Source organism: Schistocerca americana, chromosome 6 (assembly GCF_021461395.2).
Source record: "Schistocerca americana isolate TAMUIC-IGC-003095 chromosome 6, iqSchAmer2.1, whole genome shotgun sequence".
Lineage (NCBI taxonomy): Eukaryota > Metazoa > Arthropoda > Insecta > Orthoptera > Acrididae > Schistocerca > Schistocerca americana.
Window position 1 is genome coordinate 178,875,024 of NC_060124.1, and position 7,278 is coordinate 178,882,301.

The window sequence follows — 7,278 nt, forward strand, 5'->3', positions numbered from 1 at the left end:
ATAATGACTGTGTATAAAGGGTTAAAAAGAACCCGTTACAGTGGTCGAGCAGTTCCTCATAACCCAACCATTTTTTAAAACTCCTCCCGAACAGCCCATGAAGGCCCAACGGTAGCGACCGGCCGCCGTGTCATCATTAGCCCATTAGCGTCACTGGATGCGGATGAGGATGGGCATGTGGTCAGCACACCGCTCTCCCTGCCTTACGTCAGTTTCCGTGACCGGAGCCACTGCTTCTTAATCAAGTAGATCCTCACTTTGCCTCACAAGGGCTCAGTGCACCCAGTTTGCCAACAGCGCTCGGTAGACCGGATGGTCACCCATCAAGAGCTAGCCCAACCCGACAGCGCTTAACTTCGGTGATCTGACGGGAACCGGTGTTACCACTGCGGCAAGGCCGTTGGCCCACACATTTCTTGAGATGCTGTAAAGAAAGAGGACAGTGAACAATGGATGACCGGAAACGAGTGATTTGGTGTAATAAATCATCCTATACCTTGTTGCAATCCAATGGAAGACTTTGGGTTCGGCTAATTCATGGATAACGTTACCTGCATATTTTGTAGTGTCAACAGTGAAGTACACAGGAGGTGATGCTATTCGTGGTTAGGGTGTGGCCTCCTCATTCCCCTTAAAAAACGCAGGATGCGGAACGATATGAATATATTTTACAGAATTGTGTACTGCGTACAGTAGAGGAGCAGTTCGCGAACAGTGACGGTATCATCGCGATAACGCACCATGTCATAAAGTGTCACCTGTAAGGTAAGGGTTTGTGGACTGGCCTACCCAGAGTCTGACTTGAACCCAATGGAGCACTTTTGGGATAGGTTACGAGGTCGACTTCGCTGTGAACCACAGCGTCCAACATTCACTACCTCTACTGCTTTCTGCTCTTAAGATAGAATAGGCTGCCGTTCCTCCACAGACATTCAAACATCTGAATGAAAGTGTCCCCAGCCGACATCAAGCCGACACAAAGGCGATACTGGACATATTAATGTCGACTAATAGGTGCTCGATCAGGTAATGCATATCTCGATATATGCGTACCACCACATACGAATATTCTTCGTCACATTCAGAATGGATCCTGATCCTAATCTATTCGGTTCTGATCACAGCAATGACTCATACTCATAATTTTCGTCTGCCGGATGCAGCGACAGCAGTGCCAGGGCACTCTTAGTAATGGCTTGCCCATAGTGCTCATTCTAAGTTCTTACTGAATAAATATGTTATACTGTTCATACATACCAGGTTATTATCCTGTTTAGATAGATTACGCTCGTCAAGTTTCCCACTTGTTATTACCTTTTCCACTGCTGTGATTAGAAGGATACCATCTCGCCTTCGACAGACTCCGATAACAGCCAGCCGGGGTGGCCTAGCGATTCTAGGTGCTACAGTCTGGAACCGCGCGACCGCTACGGTCGCAGGTTCGAATCCTGCCTCGGGCATGGGTGTGTGTGGTGTCCTTAGGTTATTTAGGTTTATATAGTTCTAAGTTCTAGGGGACTGATGACCTCAGAAGTTTAGTCCCATAGTACTCAGAGCCATTTGAACCATTTTTTTTCCGATAACGCGGTAGGAGACACTTGACTTCAAAGTCCTGGTTTTAATTGCTGAGATGAATCCACCTACGTCTACTAGCCGCTGGGTCGAGGAAGTCAAGATCTCTAGATATTTAGATAGTGTGGCTGGACGAATGTTGTTTCGTCTGGTCACGACAGTTCTGGTTGCTGAATTCCAGAGCAACACGAAGTTTTCATACTACGTTTTTATCTTTGACTTCTTTTCGTGACTAGTTTCGGCGCTCATTCCTGTTTACAACCAAGCTGTTGACGTGAGGTCTGTTATCGTCATAGGTTACAGTTAAAGTCGATTCACACTTTAACGGGCCGTCAAAACGTTCCACAATGCACGTCAAATGGCGAAATTCACTCATGCCGTCAACGGTACGGGAAGGGATGTCAGAGACAAGGATTATCGGGAAGAAACCTGCGACGTTGACGTCGGTGGCGGGGGTCGGGGTTTGATGTCATTGAATGCTAACATCGGAGTTAACATACATTTTCATAACGTCAGATTCATGTTTTAGTAGTTTATTAGCTTCTTTTGCGTCTTCTCAGTATTCATTAATTTTCTTTCGTGACGCAATGCGTATGTTCCATGACGACGTGGATATTTGTTCCGTTGAATGTTCTTTAACAGGAAAAGCTAAATGTCTGAAAGCGAAAAATGTTTTAGATTCTACAATACTTTGGAAGACATAAAGAACATAAACTCTAAACAAAAATTTGGTTAAATAAACTTTTCATTTACAGTGAAAAAGTCAGCTCTGTTGAAGGTGAAAATTACAGCTGTTTCTGATGCTGTTGGGTACTTAATGGGAAAAGGCGGAATGAATAAGAGAAAGAGATTATATGCATTATCTTATACATATTGTTTAATGTGCTTTTACTCGTTATCTACATATTTTCGCTAGCAAAAAATGTGAATGTTTTGGAATGTTTGGATGATAGTTTTTCTGTTGTTCCACTTTTTGACAGTTCACCATTGAAATTGTATCCACAAGAACCGTTATGAGGTTGGCTTTGGTCGCTAATAAACCCTTTCGTTGGTAGTGCCTTAACCCTCTGCTTGCCAGAAAATTTGTATAACGTTGCCTATCAGTCGGAACTCCCAGACCCGTGTAGTTTAAATTAACATTAAATGGACACTATTTTGTCTACTTACGACGTGAACCATCACTGGGTATTAATACTTTTAAAATAATTTTCTTTATTGAAAGTTTACGTTGGAAACGCAGTTTCTATACTTTTATTGGTGGCTTTTTAAGGATGCATAGCTGACTCTCATTCTACACGAAATGTTTTTGTAATATAAATGTAATGTAATTAAGGAAGCAGGGGAGTGTGCTTTAGGAAGGAAAAAGGAGGTAGGAGTATGAGCTGAATGGATGACCACTAGGTAGTTGGAGGTGGCTGAGGAAAAGAAGAAACAATATCCTAAATGGTTTTGTTCAGAGTGAAGAGGGCTGGAAAAGGTACAAGGTATATAAAAAGATAGATACTATTAGGGTAGTTTCGCATACCTCATAAAGTTCTTTGATTGGTTCCTGTTTGTCATTTGACCTATGTTCAAGACGTGTTGTTGGATTGTCGAAGCACAACACCCTCAGAGTGGCATGGAAGTGGTTGCGAGACATAATTCCATTGAGTAGCGGTCGGCCATTCTCAACACTCCAAAACTGACTGACATAGTAATTGCTTGACTTTAAAAAGCCTGTCAGGATCAGAACACCAAGAAACTCCCTCCTTTCGTGCAAATTTGTATCCACTCACTCCTTGTATTCCTTGTTGGTCCACATACGCACTTTCTCAGTGAGGGGTACACGAAAGAACAGCATAAAACGAGACTAATAATTATCACATTTTCTAATCGAATATCTTGTAGGTCCCTGGTGTTCTTTCAGTACATTCTTTTTGTTCTGCCCACCAGAAATTCCAGCCTGAGTGGCTGTAGCTCATATTTCATTCCCATTACGAGAAAACAATGTCACACTTAATTGAACTAAAATGTTCTTCTCGTCCTTCGTAAAGGGATCCTTCAATATCATGACCGTCTTCGTGTTGATCTGTGTGTTCAGGACGTCTACCTCATGTTCATCACTATCGGAAAATTTACTAGTTGTGTTTTCAGAATCAGAAGACTGCTCCAACAATTCCTTTGTCTTCTCATTTGGTAGTCCTCTTCTCTGCAACAGTTTCAGCTTTCGAAACAGACAACTGTTAGGAAATAATGCATCGAAACTAAAATAAACACGTGCTTATAGCAAGGACTGTTGAACACTGAAAGAATAATAATGCGAGTCAACAGTAGAAAATGACGTAACAGACGTTGCCTGGACAGACAACAATTTGTTTAAGACTTACTTCTAACCGCACGGTCTTGTGAAGCCCGTAGAGAAGAAAACGTCAACATACATTTAAACACAAAGGAATACGTAAATTTTTTATAATTAGTTTTCAAAATAATGACTAACAATACAAATTAGGAAAAGTGCTAAAATTTCACAATCATAAAGTGTAGGGTTGCTAATAGAGAACTTAATAAAAGTCACAGACGGGTCTGTGAGACTCAGTTTACTTAAAGGGCGAATTCTGATACTATTTGCCTACTACTTGTCACACTGACAGTGTTTCGTAATGTCAAGGGGCTAAGCAGTGATGCTGAATTGATGTTCCGTAAAGTACGATCGGACCACGATTTGAAGGTGACGTCGCCTGCCGTTGCATTCTGTTCTCTCAGCGTCTAGTCCGAAATAACCTTTCATATACACAAAGTGTATCTTCGGAATACCACCTGTAAAAAAATATATTTTAGGAAAGTGTTGTTCATCTGAAAAGGAAGCCACATATAGGATGCTAGTGCGACCCATTCTTGAGCACTGATCGAGTGTGTGGGATCCGCATCAGGTCGGAGTAAAAAAAGTCATCGAAGAAATGCAGAGACGGGCAGCTAGATTTGTTACCGGTCGGTTCGACCAACACCCAAGTGTTATGGAGATACTTTGGGAACTCAAATTAGAATTAGAGAAATGGCATTTGTAACTAACTTCAGATAGATTGTACTTCCTCCAGCATACATTTCACATTAGGACTACGAAGATAAGATATTCATAGCTCTCATAATGAAGTAAATGATATTCGTCCATAATTGGGCAACAGTAGCTGCATCACTGTCAGCATACATCATTTCTTTAGCATTGCTTCAGGGCAGCATGGATAGTGGCACATGTCATGTACTGTCCGTTCTCCTTCACATTCATATTCTGTAGCTTCTTTGGAAAGTCCCTGGATTTGCCAATAGCTTATCTTAGTACGTGCAGTTATTTCCAGGTGGACCAATCTGAAGTACCTTCAGGCGGTTGACACTCATTTGGTTTCAACCACAATGAACTTGGTCACATCTAGCAGCCCACGGTCGTTCTTTGGCAGCGCGTGGGGACATAATACTGACGCTGAACTAAAGACACTTCTGGATTTCTATGTGGGGCTCGATGCTTCATAGCGGTGGAAAGCGTGTAAATGCTTTAGCTCAACCTTTTTCCTTTCAAGGTCTGCAGCTACTTTAGACGTGTCTCAGGTGGAGCAATACCTGCTCAGCAATAAGCCTAGTCTGTAAGTGTCAGTTTCAGACATCCAGTGGCCAGACGTGGAGTGTCATTTAGTACGATGTCCACTCGTTTTGCAAGGGGCTGAGGTGTACCACACATTACACTTATACACCGCTGCAAAGAAACAAGAGTCCCGTGGCGGAAGTTCTGACGACTTGAGTTTGGACTTCCCAGTTACTATAAGATTTTTGAAATTTTTGAAAACTAGTTCAGCGATCTTAAAAGTTTTTTAACTATCTGTAACTCATATTTTATAATTTTTCAAATTTTAAAAACCACAACACAACAACATGTAAACTGCCACTTCACACTTTTCTTATTTTTTTTTTGGTATCCATGTTTTTCCATCGAAGGATGCTAGTCGTCGCTTGTTTTTCATGTCTGCTTTGTACTTTGCCATAGCGGTATCAGGCACCTGGTTCGCACCAATCACCATTCAATTTCATTGGCACCCTGTTGCCAATATTAGAATCTATACTGTGTCCAACCTGACACAGACAATTTCTTGTGAATAGATTTTAGAAGAAAGCGTAATTTTAAGCTGATGATAAACCTATAATTTTATCGTTTTATGACGTATAATTTTGTCATAACGACGTTCGCTATGCTCATATTGACAAAGGCGTCAAATTCCGCCAATTATAACTTGTTACAGCACCATTGATTGTCGCAGTGAAAATAAGACGTTATTTCCTTGGCAACCGCCGACGTATCTATGCAAACATTGTTTTCGAGGTCGAATTGTCAACCCTTGAGATACCTTTTGCAGTACACAATAATCTCTGATCATCTGATGCCTGCCTCACCGAGCTAGGACGTCGTTTCCACGGCAACTATCGATGCATTTTAGTAACATCGTTCCGCTAGGACAGTTATTTTCCATGGCGCTGTCATCAGAAGAGAGCAAAATTAACCGTATTTCTATGGCATCACATAACCGTAACATACGACGTATCTTCCCTAGTACAATCTTTGACAGCACCACTAACGTCTACAGCGAAACAGGACGCCATTTCCATGGTGACCCTCGATTATCCACATAAACGCTGGGGCAACGACAATCTTTGGTACAGATTTTGTAGTTCTGAGTTTAGAGGGCAGCATACTCTAAGCCTTATTTCATACCAATGAACCATTTTAATAGTATAATTTATATTCATTGACGAATAATGATCAGTAACTGACATTACGATGTATTTCAACTGTAACTGTTCCTTCGTAGTTATATATTAAGTTATCTAATCATGAACGTGTTTTTCTGATTAGCTACTTATGTCATACTCAGAACGGAGGGTGTGACCAGCCCTATTACTACCCGTTCCCTCCATGCACAGTCAGCAGTTACACGGGCGTCGAGGGTGGAAGGAACTCTCTAGCAGTGCCCGTCCACCGCTACGGGTATAATTTATTAATACTTATCTTACTTTTATATATTTTTCATATGACTTTTATAACGTCTATACTATTTTGGCAAAATATCTTTACAGAGTCTGAAGATGACTCTTTCTTAGGTTCGAAACCGGTTACTCACTCCAATTGAAAAAGAAAAAAAAAGTAACAAGATTGCGATCAAGACTTTTAAATTTTAATTTTCCCAGTTACTGCCAGTGAGTTTCTGACAGATGTTTTTTGGTTTTTTGGGGCTGACAGTTGCAGCAAGATGTTTTGGATAGGGTGGATAGCAATGTGCGGCTGTTTGCTGATGATGCTGTGGTGTACGGGAAGGTTTCGTCGTTGAGTGACTGTAGGAGGATACAAGATGACTTGGACAGGATTTGTGATTGGTGTAAAGAATGGCAGCTAACTCTAAATATAGATAAATGTTAATCAATGCAGATGAATAAGAAAAATAATCCTGTAATGTTTGAATACTCCATTAGTAGTGCAGCGCTTGACACAGTCACGTCGATTAAATATTTGGGCGTAACATTGCAGAGCGATATGAAGTGGGACAAGCATCTAATGGCAGTTGTGGGGAAGGCGGATAGTCGTCTTCGGTTCATTGGTAGAATTTTGGGAAGATGTGGTTCATCTGTAAAGGAGACCGCTTATAAGACACTAATACGACCTATTTTTGAGTACTGCTCGAGCGTTTG

The 7,278-nt window shown here is 41.4% G+C and overlaps 1 pseudogene; it reads right to left on the minus strand.

Moving 5' to 3' along the window:
* Positions 1-288: 288 nt before the first annotated feature.
* Positions 289-405, minus strand: LOC124620501 (annotated as a pseudogene).
* Between the last annotated feature and the right edge of the window lie 6,873 nt (positions 406-7,278).